Here is a 25,384-nt window from a genome sequence, read left to right on the forward strand (position 1 = left end):
CGGGGGCAGGTTGTGGTGGGCCAAACGGCAACTTTCAGGCACGAAAACAAAAATGCCTGTTCCCATTAAGGGCTGTGGGTATCCAGGCTTGAGGGTGAGGCCTTTCCCAGGGAACAGCCCTCTTCTACCCGGTATTTCCCTGTCTCCTGTCCATATTACTTGCTGTAGAAAAAATAATCCCCCATTAAATTAACTAAAACTAAATGTTGACGTTCAGAAAAGCTGCAGTGGAACACCGTGTTGTGAAGTTTTTATTGATGAGTCTCTCAGTACTGCTGAAATTTACTCCAACTGATAGGGTTAATTCCACTGTAGAGTTCACACATTTTATTCTGTGGTTAATATTAAAGATGAGTTGAGAAGAATCGAAATGAGAGAATTAGGAGTTAAGCCATAATCTGGCACTATTGAATCAATGGATTTCAAAGTTTTTTGGATTGCAACTCACAAGACAATTTTTTTTAACATATGATCACATACACTTATGTAAAATTGAAATAAAAGCTTCAAAAAGTAATCCTTTTAATAGCTCTTTTTCACTCTGAAATTTCATCTTTTCTGTTTCACACGCACACAAACACACATGCTGGTCAAAACCCACTGAACCGATTTCATGATCTGCTGATAGGTTGCAAATCACAGTTTGAAAAACACTCATGGGAGATCAACTCTGTTGTTTATTGTTTATTAGATATAAAATGATTAAATATATAACACTATTTATAAAATGAGACGACTGTACTAATTAATCTCTGAATCACTTAAATCAGGAATCTACTTTAAAAATCAATTTAAAGTCCCAGCTCATGGATGGTTTTGGCTGCCTCCTGCACTGTTTCAGAAAAGCAGATCAAAACTAGTTCGTTCAGGCCTTTTGATTCCTGGGTAATATCGTAAAGACTGGATATTGTTAAAAATTCCAAAGATAGGCAGATAGACAGATGAATAAATTGAAAGAAGTATTTTTATTACAGTGTCTGGTTTACTATATATGTGAAAACACTGATGGATATGCATATATGTGTGGGTGTCTAGTGAGTTCACACACTCATTAAACAAATATTGATAAATTTCTACCATGTTCTCATCACAATACTAAAAAGTAATCACTGTGGGCTGGGCGCGGTGGCTCACGCCTATAATCCCAGCAGTTTGGGAGGCTGAGGCGGGCAGATTGTCTGAGCTTAGGAGTTCGCCACCAGCCTGGGCAACACGGTGAAACCCTGTCTCTACTAAAATACAAAAAATTAGCCGGGTGTGGCAGGCGCCAGTAGTCCCAGCTACCCGGGAGGCTGAGGCAGGAGAATCGCTTGAACTCGGGAGGCGGAGCCTGCAGTGAGCTGAGATGGCGCAGCTTGCTGCACTCCAGCCTGGGCGACAGAGCGAGGCTCCATCTCAAAAACAAAAAACAGGTACGTTTTTGAGCACTTCAAGGAGCTTCTATATGAAACTAAGACGTCTAAAGACCATGATTTCGGGAAACATTCTGGAATTGACATTTATACCCTCTTCTGGAGAATGTAGTTTTACCAAATCCGGTCTAAGTCCAGCCTTGTTTTCACTGGGCATCTTTAAGGGCTTAAGCCAGGGGACAGTTTAGGGGTGGGAGTTGAGAGTGGGCCTGAGGAAAGCAGAAACTTCTTGAGTAACTGTTCACGTTATTTTCCCTTAGTAACTTTGTACCATAATTGCTCCAACATTTTGGAAATCTTTCTTCCTTTCAAGTACTTTGTTTTCAGTTTTTGTAGATAGAGAATCATGAGAATTTTCAAACTGGAAGGAAAAATGCAAATCTTTCCATAAGCCTCTTTCAGTGCTTAATATTATGCATATTTCTATTTCTGCTACTTATAAATTATTTAGGCATATAAAATATTATTTTATGGTTCACAGAAAAATCAGGTTTTTTCTTGACCTGTTCTTTTATTCATTCATTCAATATTTAGACAGCCAAAGAATTGTAATAGCCTGGTTAATGAGTTTCCTTGTCAATCTGTACTTCTAGGGAAAATCAGTGAATACATGCTTTTTCATCTTTTCTTATTTTAAATTTGTTTATTTAAGAAGTCTTTCTTGTGGCGGGGCAGTGGCTCACGCCTGTAATCCCAGCACTTTGGGAGGCCGAGGCGGGTGAATCACAATGTCAGGAGTTCGAGACCAGCATGGCCAATATGGTGAAACTCTGTCTCTACCAAAAATACAAAAACATTGGCCAGCCGCGGTGACACACCCCTGTAATCCCAGCTACTCAGGAGGTTGAGGCAGGATAATTGTTTGAACCCGGGAGGCAGAGGTTGCAGTGAGCTGAAATTGTACCACTGCACTCCAGCCTGGGTGACAGAATGAGACTCCATCTCAAAGAAAAAAAAAAAAAAGAAAAGAAAAAGAAAAAAAGTCTTTCTTGAGCACCTACTATGTGCTGCTTGAAATAGAAGACACAAAGAAGAATAAGCTAAGTCTGTGTGTAAGGGTCCATTGTTTACAAATACAGCATTCTGGCTCAATAATGCAGCCTAATAAAGCTGTAAAAGTGCTGTCTAGTTCTTACAGAATTGGAAACCATCACTCTTTTTAATAGCTCATAATCAATATTATGTAAGCAAAGTTGTCATATATTGATGAAAATCTACATAACATACACTAATAGTTGAACTCACTTTGGAATTACATAGAGGGCTTGTTAAAACCCAGATTGTGTCTTTACCCCTCAGTTGCTGATTCAACGCATATGAGGTGGGATCTAAGAATTTGTATTTCTAACCAAGTTCCCAAGTGAGCCTGATGTTGATGGTCCCAGAAACACACTTTGATTTAAATCAGGGCTCCATAAACTAAAGCCCGGGGGCTAAATCCAGCCACCACCTGTTTTGTAAAAATAGCTTCGCTGGAACACAGCCATGGCCATTTCTATTGTCTCTGATGGCTGCTTTTGTGCTGCTGTGACAGAGTTGAATAGTACTGACAGAAGAGACCTTATGACCTACAAAGCCTAAAATATTTACTACCTGGCCCTTTACAGAAAAACTGTGGCCAACCTCGGATTTAAATGATCATTGTATCTTCATGTGGAATTCTTATTTAAAACTACTTCTGTGATTTTGAGTTAAATGTTATCTTGACAATCACAAATTCAAAGCAAGAATTATGTGTTTAATGCTTGTTTGAGGTATTGAATATGCAGTTTTTAAAAAATGATTTAACCAGTTTCCATAAAGTGTTGACTAACAAGTAAAATAGAAATTCTTTTTCACTCCTACAAAGGGCGACTATGCCAGTAAGAAAAATAGAATAAGTAATTCAGTTTAAAGAGTGAAGTATTTTGACAGCCAGACCTAACTATATTATTTGACATATCAACCTCGAAATTCTAGATGTTTCATCAACTAACATGTTGTCAGTTGGCAAGAATATTGAGATAGTGGTTGTTTTCACAACAATTTTTTTTCTGAAATGAATAATGTTTCTATTTCTTTCAGAATAAGTGACTTTCAGATATTTTTTCAGATATCTTTCTTTCAGATAGAAAGTGACTATATGGTACAAGATGTGAAATTTGTTCTTTTAAAATTAATCAAAAACAAAGTGTAATTCATAAAGCTGTCAGTTTTGAGGGAGTACCACAGCTAACGAAACTCTCCAGGAGGTCCTACCAGTTCTACCACTTGGCGGTGGATCAGTGATGCATTGTATCTGATCTGTGGTTAATAGGGTGCTGAATTCAGGCCATTTAAGACCCTGAAAGAGGCCTCCTGTGTTCTTAGAGAGGCCTTGACTGTGTTCTCAGAGAAAAGTTGTTACTTCCAGCAAGAACTTATTTTCTTTTTGAGGAACATTTTCTGGCTTTACTATTGGACCTTTATTGGTTAGTTTAGGTGCCTGACTATGGTGGTTTTAAAGTATGGCCACAGGTTATTTGATACTCTTCCATTGAAAGGTGATGTCTATGTCCTTTCCACTTAAATCTGGATGAGCTGTGACTGTGTTGACAAATAGAGATTAGTGGAAGTGATGGTATGTAATTTCCAAGACTAGGTCATAAAATGTCATGCAGCTTCAGCTATAGGGCTGGAGCACCTGTTCTTGGAGTTTTAGCTTACCACCTAAGACATCCAGATTCACCCAGGCTCCATGCTTGAAGAAGCCCAAATCACATGGAAATACTACACAAAGCACTTTTGTTAAAGTCCCAGCTGCACCCCAGCCTTCAAGTCATCCCTGCCTAGGCACCAGACATGTGCATGAAGAAGCCTGTGGATGATTCTAGCTTTGAGTTGTTTGTGTATTCTTTGCTATTCAAACATTTTCAGCTGAGACCACAAGCATTATGGAGAAAAAACAAAACAAAATGATTCAGTATATATCCAATATGAATGGTGTCCTTATAAGAAGAGACACCAGTGGTGCAAGTGCACAAAGGGATGGCCATGTGAAGAGGCAGCAAGACGGCAGCCAGCTGCAAGCCAGTTGAGAGAGGCCTCAGAGGACTCCACCCTGCCAGTGCCTTGTTACTGGACTTTTAGCCTCCAGAACTGTGAGAAAATAAATTTCTGTTGTTTAAGCAAACAAATGAACAAAAAACTATCTAAACTGTACTGTCTCTGAATTCTTGAGCCATAGATGTGTGGCTATTCACAGGTAATTTACTAGGTAGCAATAGATAACTGGAACAAAATTTGGCATTTGGAGTGGGGTATGATATAAAAAAGACAGAGCCAAATAAAGAGAAACCTAAAGGATAGGGCATTGTTTTGGGGATAGTGCTGTGGATGGAAGTCTGACAGGTCACAAGGAGGCTGTTTGTCAATGTTTCAAGAAAAGCAAGGAAATTTCTACAGAAAGTGGAAGGAAAAAGGACCCCTGTTACATAATGGTGGGAAGTTGTCAACACTGCTGTTTGCAGTGTTGTGGAAAATTGATGATCTAGCTAAGGAGATTTCTAGGCAGAGTATTGAAGCTACCACCTGGCTTATTTTTTCTGCCTATTATAAAACACAAGCAAAGAGAAATAAAATAAAGAGCACATTTTCATTTCCAAATAGAATTTAGAAGAAAAATGGAGGGATCAGAATGGTCTTTTCAGCCAGTAAAGGGCAATACAAGAAGGAACTTCAGGGCAAAAATTAAATCTAGTTTAATTTTTACATATTGCCAGTAAAATGCAGTGTCAGACTAAAGAGAAAGGCACAGTGGAAGAAGCAGGAGAATGATATGGCTATAAGCACAGACAGGAATGGTCCTTGACTTATTTTAGCAATAACTCATACATTGCCCTTATTCTTGCCTACTACCATTTTATGCTTGGTAAGTTTTTGCTTTTGTAAATGATAATTTCATTAGCTTTACTTTGAACTCACTTTTATTATCCTGGAGATATAGAACCAACAGGGAAGCCTTCAAACTGTGTGTATTTGTATGACTTATGGTCTGACTATTTTAGGGAAGGTAGTGTTAGAACTCAGGCTGAAGCATCTGAAAATTGGTTGGCCATACTTCAGTTTTCTCAAGGGTGTGGATAAGGTTATGACAGTTTGGAAATCATGTTTCTTTGTCTAAATCATTTTTAAAAGGTCCATGAATGATGAATACATTTATTCAGGAAAGAAAAATATATTTTAAACTCCACAAAACATATATTTTTTTCTCCCTTCTCTACCCACCTTACAAGCTCACAAATTACATGTAAAACACTATGAGAATGAAACTGAAAGTGTGTGTGTGTGTGTTTGTGTGTGTGTGAGAGATAGAAAGTGTGTGTGTGTATATCATAAAACACTAGTTATGTTTTTATGGCAGTGATTAAATATAAGCATTTTGTTGGATAATTAGTATAGGAAATATTACATAGTAATTATGTAAGATAGTTAATGCCGTAATCAGATATCTCATCTTTGAAAATTTATTTCCTAAATATTAAAATGTGAATCAAAAGAAATGTAAATTCTACATCCCAAATAACAGACTTACAAACCAGCAGTGCAGTGCTAACCTTAGAATTCTAAGCATTTTAAAGTTATTGAATAATCCTGATAATATCAATGAGTTGTGTTATTGATTAATATATAGGTGTGAATCTCAAATCATTGATGATTTAGTAAGAGTTCTCAGTGTTCAGTTTTGGCAAGTAATAATGGACCCAATTGGTTAGTCATATTGTCATTGGACCATTCACATATATGATATTAGTATTTGTAATATAATAACACAGTATCTGATATCAGGTATTAATAAGTGCTTTTTAAGATAGGTAATTTAAAATTGACATTAACTAACTGATATTTAATGGTGAAACTCATTAAATTTCCATTAACTGAGGAAACTTGCTTTTTGCTTTGCATGTAGAAATGAATGTTGTAAGTAGCCAGTCTATAGTGGTCTTCTGCCAAAATTATCCATGATTAATATGTTTGCAAACCAGTCTACTATATCAATCACAGTAAAATGATGTAAGAGGTAAAGGAAACAAAGAGATTATCTTGTTGAAATATTTACAGCCCTAAGCGTTAGAGAGCCTAAGTGATTTGTGTGAGGTCCCACAGATAATTGTAATATAAATTCCTTAATTTAAAATTAGATTATATTACAAAATATTAATCTTGCTAATTTTACTGATTGAAATATAAATTTAAAATAATGTAAAAAGTGTTCTCATGGTGGATAGAAAAGGAAACAAATAACAGAATATATTATGCTCCACTTCGAGAACTTTGTATTTAAGATGAAAACGTAGAAAACTATTTTTAATATGGTAAATTTTAAAAATAGCAAAGCAGTACTGTCTCCAGTTTGTTTTCTGTTGTCATAATAGATTGCCACAGACTGGATAATGTATAATGAAAGAAGTTTATTTGGTTCATGGTTCTGGGGGCTGGTAAATCCGAGAACACCATGCCTCATCTGGTAGCCTTTGTGTTATGTTGCGATATAGAGAAAAGCATCCTATGGTGAGAGAGGGCAAGAGCACAGGAGACAGAGAAGGAAATCAGACTAAACCCATCCTTTTATTAGAAGCCCACTCCTATGATAATGGTATTAATCTATTTATGAGGGCAAAGCCCTTGTGATGTAATCATCTCTTAAAGATCCACCTCTTAATACCCTCACAATGGCAATTAAATTCTAACATGAGATTTGGAGGGGACATTCAAAGCATAACAAATATTATATTTTAAAAATGTAGCATTATCTTGAATGTTTATGCTTAATCTGAGGAGTTCCAAAATTAGCACCTTCTTTCTTGCCCATGGCTCTAAACACTTTGAGAAATAAAACAGCAAATATTAAGTCAATGTTACTGATAGAGACCAGGTTGGAATATATACTTTGGTGTGAGATGTGAGATGCAAGTGTGATTTCTAACACTGAGCAGAATTAGACAGTCTTAAAAACCTAAGCACTAATTCCTCCTACATTTAAGAAATTTATGGCAGGGTACAGTGGCTCATGCCTGTAATCCCAGCACTTTGAGAGGCTGAGGCTGGTGGATTGTTTGAGCCCAGGAGTTTGAAATCAGCCTGAGCAACATGGCAAAACCCTGTCTCTACAAAAAAATGTAAAAATTAGCTGGGCATGGTGGCATGTGCCTGATTCAGGAAGCTGAGGTGAGAGGTTCCCCTGAGCCCAGGGGAGGTGGAGGCTACAGTGAGCCATGATCATGCCACTTCACTCCAGCCTGAGTTACAGAATGAGACTCTGTCTGGAAAAAAAAAAAAGTGCATAGCCCCTGTATACTCAGAAGTACCAGGAAGAGTGTGCTCTAAATAATGCATAGTTTTCCACTAAAACAGAGAATTCCCCCACTATTTTATATATCCCAATTAGAAAAACGTGATTGTAGCAATGGAATCCATAGAATGTTTTTGCACAGAATAATAGATGACAAATCTAACAATATAGGTTTATAGTTTCCTATAGTACTGAGTAGCTGGGACTATAGGTTTGCACCATCATGCCCCTCTAAGCTTTGCCTTTTTATTTATCTATTTATTTATTTTTGTAGAGACAGGGTTTTGCCATATTGTCCAGGCTGGTCTTCAACTCCTGGAGTCAAGAGATCTTGCCTGCCTCAGCCTCCCAAAGTGCAGGGATTACAGGCGTGAGCCACCAGACTCTGCACTTTTTATTACCGTTGATCTATGTTACAATACCTTTGCTATAGACGACAGATAGCGATGCAAAATAATTCTTATTTATAGACATGCAAACATTTTCTATTATGTGATGTCAAAGAGTTTTTTTTCTCTGTACAATGGAAGAAGCAATTTTGCCTTTATTTGCAAGTTCATTTCAGTATTTCTGATTTATAACTGTGATTGTTCTTTGGATTATCTGAACAGATTTTAATATCTTACCAGCTCCCTCATTGATAATGAGTTACATAAAAATTTTCACATATGTTCACTTTTTTATCTGTATAAGACTCAGAATTTTACCTTTTAAAAAAATCCTTTAAAAAAGAAATGAGTTTTCACTTTGGTGATTCTTAAAATATCATTTTCTCCTTTTTTCAAAAATAAATTATTTTAAAATATATTTTCTACTGGGAACATGAATTCAATACAAATAAATGTAGGAGCAATAAAATTACGAATGGTAATAAAAAGATATAAGTATGACTTTAAATCACTGAGGGATGAAAGAGGCATAACACTATCTCTGCAACTCTCCCAATGAACATGAAGGTAAGAAGCAACCAACGTATATACCAATATACATGCATTTCACCTTGTAACCAATGTAAGCAGAATCAGCGCAACATATACACACCTATTTTAAGTGTAACTCTTATTTTTTGAGATACAAATGAAGCTAGACTTTATTTTCCCTTGTGCAATAAGACCTTAGCAATAATGAAATACAACCATTGTTCTTGAAAAGATATTTAAAAACAAACTATGAACATTTTAAAGGAAAGACAGAGGAAATTTTATATCAAGAAAGAAAAAATAAGAGTGGAAGCCTTGGTTAGGAGGAGTAGAAATAGACAAACAAGTAAATAACTGGATCACTTTATCCTTGCCCTAAAGGATGGGAGTTTACCAGGGGAGACAAACACACATTCAAGGAAATGCATCGTTAGGTAATTTTATCATTGTGCAAACATCATAAAGTGTAGTTATACAAACCTAGATAGTATAGCCTACTACACACCTAGGTTATATGGTACAGCCCATTGCTCCTAGGCTAAAAGCCTGTACAGCATGTGTCTGTACTAAATACTGTAGGCAATTGTGACACAATGATACATATTTGTGTACCTAAATATATTCAAACACAGAAAAGGTCCAGTAGAAATATGGTATTATAGTCTTATGGAACCACTGTCATATGTGTGATCAGTTACTGACCAAAATGTCATTATGTGGCAAATGACTGTACAGATAAATAATTACAAAAAGGTAAAATAATGTATTAGTTTCCTGTGCTGTTGTAACAAATTACCAAAACTTAGCAGCTTAACATAAAATATATTATCTCACAGTTTGATAGATCAAAAGTCCAACATGAATCTTGCTGGGCTAAAATCAAGGTATTAGGAGGGCTGCATTGTCTACTGGAGTCTCTGAGGAAGAATTTGTTTTAAACTGGCTTCAGGTTATTGGCAATATTCAGTTCTGGGTGGCTGCTAAACTGGGATTATTTTTCCTTGCCAGCCGGCAGTGGGGTCATTCTCAGTAGGTGGGTAGAGACCACCCACACTCCCTAGCTCATGGCTGCCTTCATTGCTAACCAGCAATGGCAGGTCAGGTCCTTCTCACACTTTCATTTTCTCTGATCCTTCCTGCCTCATCTCTTCTGCCTTACTTTTCTGCTTTCCTCCTTGGCTTTTAAGATCTCATGTGATTACCTTGGGCCCACCCTACCTTGAGGTCACTTGGCCTTAATTACATCTCCAGAGTCCGTTTAGCACAGTGCCTAGATTCATGTTTGAATAACTTGATTTGGGGAATCTTGGGACAGGAGACATCTATAGAATTACGACTACCACAGATTGTGTCAATATTCATGTTATATATAGGGTACATGCAAAGCTCTGCACCGAGAGGCTAGTGACTACACTGAGGGCACTGAAATTGTCATCACAGTGCCTGTCACTTTTAGCAATCTTTTTGCCACCACTGCAGTGATTGTCTTCAGCACAAATATGCCTGTCAAACTAGTATTAAGAATTTTGATATTTTGGGTGCTAACCATCCTAGGGAGGGTATTTAGAAAATATCCATTTTAGCTTTACTCTTTCTTTTTGCAGCCTCCTTGTCCTTGAACTCAGGCAGGAGTCATCAGGCATTTGGCCAGAGAGCAATCTAACATAAAAATCCTACGCATAATGTTTTCCCTTTGACAACAAGTCCATTATACTTGAAACAATCTTCTAGAGAACTATCTTTTCCCCCCTAAGAATGAGTTCGTCAGAGGTTTCTTAGACTTTCACGTAAACAGACTCATGCCGTTCCTACCTTGTAAGACCTATAGGCTCTGCCAGACAAACATAGATCCAGGACAAACATAGATCCATTTTAAGCGGAAATACTTGTTACACAATGCTGCAAAGAGGAGCAATGGAACCTTCATTTTCCCCAGAATTGGAGTATGGTTTCTTTGAACTTCCCAATTCATGGTCTGTGAAAAATTCAACACCCTTGCTACGATTTCTGTAAATTATCTTCCAGCTTACTTCTTCACGGTCCTGTCTCTTCCCTCCCCTATGTTTGGGTATATTGATCAGTTAGGACCTGCTTTAGCAGCGTGTAACAGAAATGCAACGGCAATGGCTCAATGAAATAGGGGAGTATTTCTCCCAATCTAGGTCCACAGGGTCACCGTTGACTCAGACTCTTTTCATCTTTCTGGCCCTCTATCTTCAGGGTACTGACATTACCCTCCTGCTTGCCAGGTGACTGCTGCACTGGTAATAGCCTGATCATACCACTGGCAGGAAAACGGGAAAAGGAAGAGTTGAGGAGTCACCTACATTAGGAAACCCAAATCCCCATCAGTCCATCACTCGTGTCTCATTGATGAGAACTGTGTACCTGGGTACAATTTCACCCTGAACAAATGAGGTTCTGTTAATAAAGAAGAACGAGGAGTGGGTATTCTTCAGGTATTCGTAGTGACTGCTCCAATAGGTGCCTTCTCACTTCTAATTTAAAGCAACATACGCAAACAGGCCTGTCATGTGTCAGTTTCAACTAAAGATCACTCCGCGCCAAACATTCCGACAGTCTAATAATTTTGCTGAAGACTCGTGGTTTCATTGGGAAGGAGGGAGTCTCTCAAACATCTTATTGGCTGCACTTACCATGCTTTCTTACCCCTCAATTCACTCAAACAGAGCCACTGCATCTAACACAGGGTTCCGAAGATGAAGGCCTATGCCTGCCATTAATATAATAATTCCTCACTCTGTTACATACATGGCACTTTGATATAAAAATATTTTTTAACAAGAAGGAAATATTCATGCTCTTCATATGCATTCTCAAACAATGTATGTTCCATGTTCACATAATTGCTATCTCCAGGAAGTTGATCTCACAGTCCATATTGAGAAAAACTGTTGTCATGTTGTAAAGGAAGCAGCCTTTTAAAACTATTTCCTTGAGCTTAACTTGATTTTTTTTTAATTCTAGAAGAATAAGGTTGTAGCAGCTTGATCGTAGAGAGTCTGAAAGTTTACATTAGAAATTAGGAGACTGGGTTCTATTTTTTGCTGTAACATTAAGAATGACTGCTGTAAGAAGTTACAGGCGTTGTGTCTGTTTTGATCTACATGTGCCTTTTCTGTAAAATAGAGTAGGTCAGCATGTGTAAGTTCCAAAAAGTTCTGAGTTGTGAGAGATCAAACACTTGTATTATTATTATTGTTATTTTTTTGAGATGGAGTCTCACTCTGTTGCCCAGGCTGGAGTGCACTGGCGCGATCTCAGCTCCCTGTAACCTCTGCCACCCGGTTTCAACTGATTCTCCTGACTCAGCCTCCCTAGTAGCTGGGATTACAGGTGTGCACCACCACACCTGGCTAATTTTTGTGTTTTTAGTAGAGACAGGGTTTCGCCATGTTGGCCAGGCTGGTCTTGAACTCCTGACCTCAGATGATCCACCCACCTCAGCCTCCCAAAGTGCTGGGATTACAGGCATGAGCCACTGCACCCAGCCAAGATCAAACACTTGTAATTAGCTGTTGCTTTAAGAGAAAGGAGGAAGAAAATAAGCAAAGGAAGATGGGGATGGGAGGAGAGAATGATAGGGAAGCAGAGAGGCAGACCTGAAGAGACGAGAAGGAGGGACAGAATGAAGGGGCGGTGGAGAACCCAGTAGAGTAGGAATGACCAAAGGAAAAAATGTAGCTACCTTGTATTCTACTTTTGACTATGACTACGTAGTTATTTCTGTCTTGGTCAATTTCTGAAAAAGACTTTGATACACCCACTCTGTGCCATAGTACATGCTGTTTCTTCAGTATGAGGACACTAGTTCATATCAGCAAGCATCCCTTTCTCTATCACTGTGCCTGGCTTATTCCTAGCCGCTCTTCTAAATCAGCACAGAAAGCATCACCTTTGCAGGGGAGTTTTCAAGCCTTTGCCTGCCCCTAAATTCATACCCATTTTGAGCTATGAGCTTCTCTATGTGCTCTTCTAGTTCCTTATGATAGCTTCTTCTATCAGACTTACCTTTATATACAAGTGTATTCATTTATTCTGTAAAGCATTAGGTCAATGGAGTTTATTGAGTACATATCATGAAGGAAAGCATGTGATAGGTAATAGGTTCAAAGCTAAATAAGTTAGTGTTGCTTTCAAGGACTGAATATTCTACCAGGATAAATAACTTAAAGGGAAAGATAAATGCTATAATAATGATATGCACATAATTCCATGGAAGCTAAGAGGAGAGGTACATAGACAAAGCTAAAGGAGTCAGAGGAAGCTTTCCAGAGAAGTTTCCTAAGAATAAGAACAATCTAGCAAAAGAGGAAGCACTAGCAGCAGGCGTGCCAAGCAGAGGGCACAGCATAGGCAAAGGATGAGAGAGAGAGAAATGGCACAGCTTGGGCTGTGAGAAGTCACTGCTGCAGGAAAGAGCTGTCCTGGTAGTGGTGAACAAGGGACATTTACGGCAGGGTATGTGTACAAATTCCAAGTTTATCCTAAAGCCTATGGAACCCATGGAGAGGTTTAACTGTCTGGGATGTGACATGATCACGCTACGAAATCATGGATGCTACAAAAATTATTTAATTTTTTTGAATTGTTGATTTTAAAAATACTGAATTAGAACCACATATTTCCTTCTATGTCTTGCCTACTATCCAGTGAATTTCTTTGAAGACAGGGATGATGTTTTATTTGCATCTTTTCACTCAGCAAAGTTTCAGCACATAGTAGGTAGGCGTTTAATAAATGTTTGTTGAATGAATAACAATAAGTGAAAATAAGTGAATTAATAAAATAAATAGGAGAATTTGAGTGAAGACAAAAGTAATATTGTTAAATACACTCAGGGATGCTGTTAAATTGCACACAAGATGGGAAAGGCTAAGATACTTCCATGTATCTAAAAGCTAAAACAAAAGCTTCCTAACTCTGAAGTTGCAGTGACTTGAGTCATGGAGCTATTTTTTAAACTCTTAGTTTATTTTTTAAGACGGAGTCTTGCTCTGTTGCCCAGGATGGTGCGGTGGTGTGATCACGGCTCAGTGCAACCTAGACCTCCCGGGCTCAAGTGATCCTTCCACCTTACCCTCCCTCCAGGAGCTGGGACCCCAGGCATATGCCACCATGTCTGGTTAATTTTCAAATTGTATTTAATTTTTTGTAGAGATGGAGGTCTCCCTATGTTGCTGAAATTCCTGGCCTCACGCAACCCTCCCATCTCGGCCTCCCAAAGTGCTGGGATTACAGATGTGAGCCACTGTGCCTGGCCTATTAAAGCCTGAAATCTTGAAAGTAAAATGTCTTTACAATATGGTGAATAGGAATTGTTAATGAGTTTAAAGAAGAGACAGATGTGAATTGTTAGAAGGTATTTTCTTCCTACTGCTAATAGGCAAATACTAATATGTAAATGGCATTTAATCAGTAAACTGTAATGTTAATGATATCATTTTTACTTAAGGAAAAAAGCATGCTTGGCTAGGACAGGTGCATTTTTTGAAATATTAATCCTACATTTTATGTCACATTTATATTCTAGATTTTAAATCAGCCATATAACCCATCTTGTGCTACTTCTAGGATGGTGCCTAGGAGTAAGTAGTAACTAGCTTCCATGTTTTAAATTCCAACTGTATTTCAGGAAGGATAAATGCAGGCAAAAATAGTAAGTGGAGAATTGCTATTACCTCTTTTAATTAGCTATACCAATGGAAGCCTAGTTCTTCAAGACCGTGAATCCCTAACTACGATTGAACCATGTATTTGGTGTCACAGGATATTAAACTGCAGCCCAATTCTTAGGAAATAAACAGTTTGAAGATAACTGATCTTGAAGACTCACATCTACAAAATATAATAAATTTTATATATGGCTTTAATCTTTATTGCAAGGATCTCCAAATCCATTATGGACAGATTAATCCTCGTAACCTTTATTTGGGAGATGGCAAGTATTGTCTTCATCTGATATAGTGAAAAATTGAGTCATCTAAGATCTTGGCTTGCATCCAGTTGCAGAGCTGGAACATGAAGAGGAAGGAGAAAAGGATGTTAGATCTGCTGCCACTTGGTTTAGAGCTTTAGTCACTAAAGTTTGGCAGCTATCTAGGTGGTAAATTATAAAATTAATTTTCTTCTGAAATTCATTCTTGACAGATGTTTTCCCATTGGTAGATTTCAAAATGTACACTGCCTAGGAAAGAAACATTTTTTCTCCTCCTAGGATTTCTTCTGGTTGAATTGGAAAATGTTGGTGAAAACAATCTTGCTGTTTCGTTTTAAGTTAAATGAATGCATCATTTAACAAAGCTTGTGTTTTAAAAGCCCGTTTTTCATACTTCAGGCTAATATTTTGTTTCTTTAATTAACTGCCTTAATTAAAATGCCTGATAAATTATATAGTTAATTGCTATGCAATTAAATATATAGCTAAATACTAGGCAATTTAACTGTAAATATGTGTACATGTGATGTATGTGATATATATGTGATTTAATTTTATTTAAATTTAATAGTATAAATTTATTTCTTATTTATTGTTTTATATAAATTAACTTTCAACTGTATTTCAGGAAGGCTATATGCAAAAATAGTAAGTGGAAAATTGCTATCATCTCTCTTAATTGATTAGCCTAGTTATTCAGGACGGTGAATTCCTGAGACTGAACCACATATTGGGTTTTTTTTTTATTTTCTTTCTTTTTTTTTTTTTTAAGACAGGGTCTTACTCTGTTGCCCAGGCAAACAGGCAAATATATATAACCATATTCATATATAACTATAAATGTAATATATGTATGATATAAAGATATATGTTGTATGATTAAAAAAAAAACAGTAAAACCAACACCCGTATATCTAGTATTCAGCTTCAGAAATGCATTACCAATAACTCTGAAGCCCTCTTTCTTCATTTCTGGGGGTAACCACTGGATGATGTGTGTATCATTTCCTTGATTTCTTTATAGGCTTTCTACATGTGAACCTATACCCTGAACAAAAAACAATATATTGTTGAGTTTCATCTGTTTTTGAATTCTATATAAATGGGATTATACTATATGTATTTTTTGACTTGCTTATGTCATTTTAACTCCAGAACTTAATTTTATTACATATATAACACAATTTATTTTTTCATTCTTGTGTCAGTTGCCATTTGGTGATTTCCTGCCTTTTTTTTTTTTTTTTTTTTTTTTGCTACTGCAAACAATGCTGCTATGGAAATTTCTGGAAGCGATTCTTGCCTTATCCTGAGTTCTCATGAAAACAGAACTTGATCCACTTGTATACAGATAGTTTATTTGGAAAGTGATCTTAGGAAGTAGGAGTGAGGAACCAGGGATATGAAACAGATGAGAGGAAACCAATAGAGGATGTTGTCTTTATTGACTGAGTATTTGTGTCCTTCCAAAATCTATATGTTGAAGACCCAATCCCCAGTGTGACTATATTTGGGCATTGGGCTTCTAAAGAAATAATTAAGGTTAAATGAGGTCATAAGACTGAAGCCCTTATCCTACAAGATTAGTGTTTTCATAAGAAGAGACAGCAGAGGGTTATTTCTTTCTCCCACTCTCTGACATGGAAGGATATGGTAAGAAGGTGGCCATTTGCAAGCCAGGAAGAAAGCCCTCACCAGGAACCAAATCAGCAGGGACCTTGATCTAATGCTTCTAGACTCCAGAGGTGTGAGAAAATAAATTCCTGTTGTTTAAATCACCCAATTTATGGTGTTTCATTCTGGCAGCCTGAACCAACTAAGGCATTATTCACTGCAGTGGATACAGGTGTAGTGAGTACTTGCAATTTTATGTTGGCTCTGAATCCATTTTGAGTATAGGGTTAACTGTCTTCTACTAGAAACAGGATTTAGTCACCTTTGATCCAGTTTCCAACTCTCTGCTTCCTGCCAGTTCCTCAGTGTGGTCTATCTAGATATCTGCCCTACATTACCACCTCCTGTTAACCACTTCCCTATGAAACATAGAGATACAACCTACTGGACTCATCACACTGATGCTCATACCCCTCATGGAATGTGCAGATGTGCCATAGTGATCACTTCTAAGTCACGATGTGGCTTCATGGGTCTTATGTCTAACTCCATAATTAGAACTCCTCATGGGAAATATGCTTGGGTGCCCTGCACCCCAGTAAAGGCCTCAGCCTGCATCAAGGGTGACTAAATCCTGTTTCTAGTATGAGACAGTTAACCCTGTACTCAAAATGGAGTCAGGTCTGTACTTAGACCTTACATATTTAGTCCTATACTCAAATGGAGTCCGCCTACAGGTCTACCTCTCTCTGCCTCTCCATCTTCTGGTTGAGCACAATTCCCTTGAGACTTTCCCATCAGCCCTGATTAGTAACTCTCTTCTCTCTTGGACCTGTAAGTAATAAATGACTGCTGTTATTTTGAGTATTTTGTTGTGTGCCTTCTCTGTGTCTCTCCTGACTGACACACTTGGATGCAATTTTTCTCCCAGTCATAGTTATTTTTCTAGAGATTGGCTATCTTGACCAATCTCTTAAGATACAAATCTTAAATACAGGTCAGACAGGAGCCACATGGTACCTGCCAGTATAAACAAGTGTCCTGTGAGGACAACTGATCATGGGTTAGACATTAGGTAGTCCATCAGGATAAAGAAGTATCTGGGAAAGGCACACTAAATTTCTATAACCAAATCCTTGAGGTCCCCATCAGGGTAGGCCTAGAGTTTACGGCTATTCTCAGGAGCGGTACCTCAAGATCAAACTAGAAAGAAACGAAACAAAAATGTGTCCTATTGTGCTGATGTTCTTTGGGGGGAGTTTTTTGAAAGACTAAACTGCAAAAAAACAGACACAAATACATGTATATTGTCTTTTATGTTTACCTATGTGTTAGTGTTATTGGTATTCTTTCTTCATGCGAATTAGAGCTAGTCTAATACCCTTTCATTTCAGCCTGAAAAACTTGTTTTTGTATTTCTTATAGAGTTAGTCTGCTGGAGACCAATTTTAAAAGTTTTTGCTTATCTGAGAATTACTTAATGTACCCTTTGTCTTTTGAATATTAGTTGCACTGAACATCAAATTCCTAACTGACAATCTTTTTCTTTTAGCATTTTGAATACAATTGCCCTCTCTTATCTGTGGTTTCACTTTTCACAGTTTCAGTTACCTATGGTTAACCACAGTCTGAAAATATTAAATGAAAAATTGCAGAAATCATCAATTCATAGGTTTTTAATTGCACACCATTCTGAATAGAATGATGAAATCTTGCACCATCCTGCTCCATCCCACCCAGGACACAAATCACCCTTTTTTTGCAATGTATCCATGATGTACACAGTACCTGTTCGTTAGTCACTTAGTAGCAGTCTCAGTTATCAGATCAACTGTAGTAATAACCCAGTACTTGTGTTTAAATAACCCTCATTTAACTTAAAATGTTCCTAAAGCAGAAGGGTTGTGATGCTGGCAATTTAGATATGCCAAATAGAAGCCATAAAGTGCTTTCTTTAAGTGAAAAAGCTGAAAGTTCTTGACCTGATATGAAAAGAAGAAAAATTGTGTGCTGGGGTTGCTAAGATCTGTGGTAAAAATTAATCTACCTATGATATTGTAAAGAAGAAAAGAAGAAATTCATGCTAGTTTTGTTGGTGCATCTCCAACTGCAAAAGTTACAGTGCTTAGTTAAGACAGAAAAGGTACTAAATTTGTGGGTAGAAGACATGAACAGAAACGTATTCCAATGAACAGCAATAGAGTTTGGTGTTATCTGCAGTTTCAGGCATACAAGGTGGTCTTGGAATATATCCCTTGTGAATAATGGGAGACTGCTTTATATAACTCCATGGTCTCCTGGCTTCATGATTTCTGATGGGAACTCAGCTGTTAATCTTCTTGAAGATTCTTTGCATGTGAGGAGTTGCTTCTTTGTTTTTTGACAGTTTGATTATGATGTGTCTAGATGTGGATCTCTGAGTTTAGTCTACTGTGAATGTGTGGAGATACTTCTATTAGGAGGTTAACATTTTTCATTAAATCTGGGAAGTTTTCAGCGATTGTTTCTTCAAATATTCCTTCTTCCCCTTTATCTCTCTCTTCTCTTTCTGGAACTTTCATTATGCGTGTGTTTGCAGTGCTTGATGGTGTCTAACAGTTCTCTGATGCTCTATTCATCTTTTTAAAAAATTCTTTTTAATTTCTGCTTCTTAGATTGGATAATCTCAACTGATCTATCTTAAAGTCTGCCAGTTCTCTCCTGTGTAAGTTGAAATCTGCTGTTGAGAATCTCTAGGAAATTTTAAATTTCAGATATTTTAATGTACTTGTTTATATTCTTATTTCCCTCACCAGAATGTGAGCTGTTTAGAGAAAGGACTAGATCCTATTTGTTTTTTAGCTGTAGCATTGGGCACATAGAACATACTAAGTGCTCTATAAATAGAATTGAATGAATTAATGTAAATCAAGTTTAATATACAAATAGTGTATACTATGCAAACACAGCTAGACCCACTGGATTCTCTGGAGGATTCTTTCACCATTTAGATAAACTATTTTTTATTATATAAAATCAGTTCTAGAATAAATAGAAAGATCAGAAATTTCTTGATTTATCCTGTATGACAGCATAGCATTGTCGTCAGAGTGCCAGCTTCTGAATGAGACAGACTGGGTTCACATTCTTTCTCTGCCACTTACTGACTGTAGCCTAGGGAAAGTGGCCACCTATAGGCTAAAATTTCACTTCCTGTAAAACAAAGAGTTGCTATAAGCATGAAGTGACATATAGATGGATAGAAAATAATTGGCACAGTTCTAGACACATAGAATACATTCAATAAATCATATCATTAATAAAATGACCAATATGCCACTCTAAAGAACACCATGGATCAATCTCATCAATGTATAGAGACATAACATTTTCAAATAAAATGTTATTTCATATGATTAATCATAAGTATAAAATATTTCCTTATGACTAGATAACCTTTTTCCTGGTCTCAAGAATGTGTCAACATACGGGATTCTAATAATAGACTGAATTTCTTTGCCACAGATCTATGGTAAAAACTAATCACCTATGATATTGTAAAGAAGAAAAGAAGAAACCTATGCTAGTTTTTTTGTTGCATCTCAAACTGCAAAAGTTACAGAGCTTAGTTAATACAGAAAACATATTAAATTTGTGGGCAGAAGACATGAACAGAAACATATTCCAATTGCCAGCAATAGGTCAATCTTTCCTTTATAACTGATAGGATGTTCATAGCACTGCCAGGTTTCTTTGCTTAAGTTATTATATGCACTGCTTCATTAATCTATAAGGTTTTTCTCTAATGGATTTACATTGTCTATAGAATCAAATACTTAATTCAAGCCCCACCTTCATATTTTGCTTCACCACATTTATTTAATGTTTATTTTATTTTAATTTTTTCTCCTGACATTTCCCCATGCTAACTTTGGACTAGAAATAAAGTGGATCATCTCTCCTTTCAAATGTCTTCTGCTTTTCTGCCTCTGTGTGTTCATTTCATACCTTCTCCCAAAACTGTAACTTGAATTTTTTCCTCAGGTTTATTTTAAATGTGTATATATTCACATAATAATCATGTCTTTTCTGAATTTTCCTATATATTTTTGTGTTTATTAGGTGAATGCTATTATTACCTAAAATACGTTTATTGTCCTTTTCTACAACTAGATTATAGTCTTCTAAAATAGAAAAGTCTAGTTACTTTTGTAGACTCCACTAGCAATACTTATGATTACTGAGGGTATATTTGGTGATTTTGAAACCAACTTTACACATCATGCTTTGTAAGAATTCAGTTTTATCTAGTCATTCTTTTCCAATTGTGAAGAAACCATTTCATGTCACTTTTTAGAACATTTAACGTGCTCTGATCAAATGCATCTGTTTAAAACTTTGTTTCTCTGTACACATAAAAGTTTAAACTATATGATCTTTTATAAGTTGAGTTTATCAAGGAGTAGGTATGTCTATTCCACTGTGTGATAGTTGCCATAGAAATTAATGAATGAGGATATCATTAATCTGGTGATTTTAGGGTGGAGGAATACAGCTCAGAGTGAGAATACTTTGTATGTGAAATAAATATAGACCAGCAATTGCTGGAGAGAAAATTCAATAGAGGCAAAAACAGCTGCTGATTTTCTGTGGTGTTTATTTGTTTATTGAGACAGAGTTTCGCTCTATCACCCAGGCTGGAATACAGTGGCACAATCTCAGCTCACTGCAACCTCCACCTCCCTGGTTCAAGTGATTCTCCTGTCTCAGCCTCCCTAGTAGCTGGGATTACAGGCGCCCACCACCACACCCAGCTAATTTTTGTATTTTTAGTAGAGACGTGGTTTCACCATGTTGGTCAGGCTGTTCTCAAACTCCTGACCCCGTAATCTGCCCACCTCAGCCTCCCAAAGTGCTGGGATTATAGGCATGAGCCACCGCGCCCGGCTGTGGTGGTTTCTGTCCAGTGTAGGCAGGCTGGAGAGAAGGGACTGTTGAGGAGAGTTCTGGTTTTTGGTATCTACTTAACATCCTTCTGGGGCAGCTGTTTTGTGTTTTGTAATATATAGAACCAGGAAAGACAAACAAAATGAGAAAATGTAGCCTATCTCTTTTTAGCAAGGGAAAAACCAAATGTTTTTGTAGTAACATGATAGCAGAGTTTTGTTTGTGACCTGACAACAGAGAGAGGAGGAAAAACTGTTCTGTTCTTAGCAAAGGATAGAACAGGAATTTGATAAAGTGTGACTAATAATTGAAGATAAATAAAGTGAATGCCTAGTGTTACCTTTAGTTTTCTTTTTAACTTCTTCAAAATATGCTTCATTCACGAATGACTATGCTGCTCTGATGGCATAAATAATTATTTAAGGTAGACATATATAATTTTGACTTGTTTTCCAGTTACCTTATATTATAGAAATGCAGATGTTGAATCATGAAAATTTTAGAAGCTACCACTTATTGTGTGACAGTCCCCAACTTATGGTTCGAGTTACGATTTTTCTCAGCTTTCAGATGGTGCAAAAGTGATACGCATTACACAGAAACAGTCCTTTGAGTATTGATGTTTTCCCATGCCAGCAGTATGTGGTGCAACACTCTTGTGATGCTGGGCAACAACAGCTGTCAATCAGTCACGGGATCCCAAGGTTAGACAACCAGTATGCTACATTGTCCCATGTTGCCAGAGGATTTTGCCCAACTCTAGGCTAATGTAAGTGTTCTGAGCCCGTTTAAGATAGGCTGGGCTAAGGTATGATGTTTGGTAGGTTAGATGTATTAAATGCATTTTTTTTTTTTTTTAAATGGAGTCTCGCTCTGTCACCTAGGCTGGAGTGCAGTGGCACAGTCTTGGCTCACTGCAACCTCTGCCTCCCGGGTTCAAGCGATTCTCCTGCCTCAGCCTCCAGAGTAGCTGGGATTACAGGCACACTCCACCAGGTATGTCTAATTTTTTGTATTTTTAGTAGAGACATGGTTTCACCATTTTGGCCAGGCTGGTCTTGAACTCCTGCCCTCAGGTGATCCACCCCCCTCGGCTTTCCAAAGTGCTAGGATTACAGGTGCGAGCTGCTATGCCCGGCCTTAAATGCATTTTTGACTTAGGATATGTTCAACTTATGATAGATTTATCAGGATGTAACCTTATCACAAGTTGAGCAGGTTCTGCATTTTAAACAAGGGCAAAAGAATTAAAACGTAAACAGCTTCTAGAATATTGAACTTGTAACTCTTTATCTATTCCGTTATAGTGTCAACATTCAGCAATGCTGACAGGAAAGCTGTCTCGTATTTAATTGGAATCCTTATATTTCAAACTGTATTCCTCAATTCTTGATGCTGGTAAGGAATGCATCCTTTATCAGAGCTAGATTTACCAATGGAGTCTAGCTTCTCGGCTTCTCACTTGCAGCGGGCCTTGGGAGGAATCCCAGCATTGTGTTACCTGGATGTATATTTTCATAACATTTGCAAAATTAAGATATTTTAATTGTGCTTAGTTGGATTACTATCACTCATCCATACTTACTGTTATCATGCTTTCCCTTGGTGCTAGATAGCAGGAGAATGGTCATGGGCATTTGCGGATCAGCTAAAGGGAAGTCAAATGTTGAATACATGTATTTTGGTGTAGTGGATGGTGGACATATTTTTGTAGTTCACAGACTCACTTCTATGTGTAGTTCAGTTGTTGCTAGTTATCCCATAACAGGAATTGTTTCCAGGAGTATTACTACTTGGTACCCACTGGTGACTTACCTAGTGTCATGAAATAAAGATGTAGGACCAGATATTGTAAAATCAAATGAGCTTGTCCTGTGACACTTGCCACTGGGCTTACATGGGAAGTGGGAACAAATAAGGGTTGAAAGCTTTGCAGATGCCACCTCCGCTGTGAGCCCTGTACTATCAGTTATGGTCAACCCCACTGTGTTCTTCGACGTCGCCATCAACAGCGAGTGCTTGGGTCGTGTCTCCTTCGAGCTGTTTGCAGACAAGTTTCCAAAGACAGCAGAAAACTTTCATGATGTGAGCACTGGAGAAAAAGGATTTGGTTATAAGGGTTCCTGCTTTCACAGAATTAATCCAGGGTTTATGTGTCAGGGTGGTTACTTCTTACGCCATAATGGCACTGGTGGCAAGTCCATCTACGGGGAGAAATTTGATGACAAGAACTTCATCCTAAAGCATATAGGTCCTGGCACCTTGTCCATGGCAAATGCTGGACCGAACACAAATGGTTCCCAGTATGTCATCTGTGCTGCCAAGACCGAGTGCTTGGATGGCAAGCATGTGGTCTCTGGCAAGATGAAAGAAGGCATGAATATTGTGGAGGCCATGGAGCACTTTAGGTCTGGGAATGGCAAGACCAGCAAGAAGATCACCATTGCTGACAGTGGACAACTCGAATAAATTTGACCTGTGTTTTATCTTAACCACCAGACCATTCCTTCCGTAGTTCAGAAGAACAGTCCTCCACCCCTCTTGCTCGCAGTATCCTAGAATCTTTGTGGTCTAGCTGCAGTTCCCTTTGGGTTCCATGTTTTCCATGTTCCTTTCCATGCCCAGCTGGATTGCAGAGTTAAATTTATGATTATGAAATAAAAGCTAAATAACAAAAAGCAATGAGGGTTGAAGTGTTCCGATCCAGAAGCTGATCTATGAAAGATTTTTCTATTTGTCAGACATGTAAAATTACAAGCAGAGAATTGGTTCTCATCAACACCTAATCCAACACCTAATCAAAATGGAGAATCTCTCTTACTGGGAATATTTGATAATGTAACATATACAATGATCAGTGTATCATATATTTTTTTATTTTGGGGGAAATTATACAATGGAGAATTGATCAGAATGTGTTTTTATAGGTCACAAATCTGTGGGTTCTAAAAAAAGCACATGTCTGTGTGAAATCACGTTTGTGAGCATCCTAACTTCATTTTTTAAAAATTCAATTGACCATCCTAGAAGGAAGATTGAATTGTCTCTCTATTCTTTGTCTATAAAGTTACACAGAACCATTGTCGTATGATGAGGCAAAATATGGAACATGTAAAGGTATACTACACAGTCAATAAAAATATTTTTTGAATTTTTGATTGTGATAGTTGTCAGTTTTTTAAAATTTTGCAGTTTGTTGTAATTTCATTTTTCATTCTGAAAATGCTGTTCTTCTGAGTAACTAATTTGTTATTCTTTTCCTTAAGTACCCCCAAATTATACGTTTAATGTCTCAGAACATTTGTATTTGTCCTTCTGCACTATGTAATGATATTTAAAGGGTCTTATCAATTTAGTTAAAACATTGAGTGAGACACTGAAAACATTTTTTGAAGCTCTATAGAAACAGCATAAAATTTTTCATATGTTGTATGCTCATTTCATATGCTCATTCTTTTTTTCTAAGAACAACAATCTTAGTTTTAAAACTATTTCTTTGTGTGTTATATTCTGAACACCATTGCTGTCCAATAGAACTTTGTGTGATGATGGAAACATTCTATATCTAGACTGTATAATATGATAGCCACTCACCATATGCACTTGAAATGTAGCTGGTGAGTCTGAGGAACTAAGATAACAACTTTATTTAATTTACATTTACACAGCCAAGTGTTTGGCTATGTAACACAGTTTATACCTTTAATCAACTTTGGGATTAATCCTTCATGTCCTATCCACATTTCTATCTAGTAACTGAGTGTGGATTCTATGTCTCTATGAAGTAAAATCCTAACTCATAACTAATATAACATGTATTATTCAGAAAATTGTGTTTTATTTTTCAATATTTCTCAAATCAAATATTCTTGTATTCTGATTATGTTGTAGACATTTTTATAGACAGGTCTTATTTATTTTGTTTATATTTTGCAGATACTGGAAAACTTAACACAGTTTTGTGGAAATTCCCCATTAAAACATGCTTTTCAACATGGTAAAATCAATCAACTCAAAGATGCTTTATTTTGGGGAAATGATGCATGTAATCCAATCAATAATGACATTCTGTTTGCCTAAAAGTTGTGCTTGCTAAACTGAGCTTGGCAAAAGTTTGACACATTCAATAATTTGAGACTTTGTGCTATATCAGAATTAACAACTCTTAGCCAGATATTTCATATACTCTACAAATATAGAGTGATAGACAAGGCAGATGCAGCCACGACCTGCCCCCTGGAAG

This window comes from Trachypithecus francoisi, unplaced genomic scaffold (assembly GCF_009764315.1).
Source record: "Trachypithecus francoisi isolate TF-2019V2 unplaced genomic scaffold, Tfra_2.0 Lachesis_group18, whole genome shotgun sequence".
Classification (NCBI taxonomy): domain Eukaryota; kingdom Metazoa; phylum Chordata; class Mammalia; order Primates; family Cercopithecidae; genus Trachypithecus; species Trachypithecus francoisi.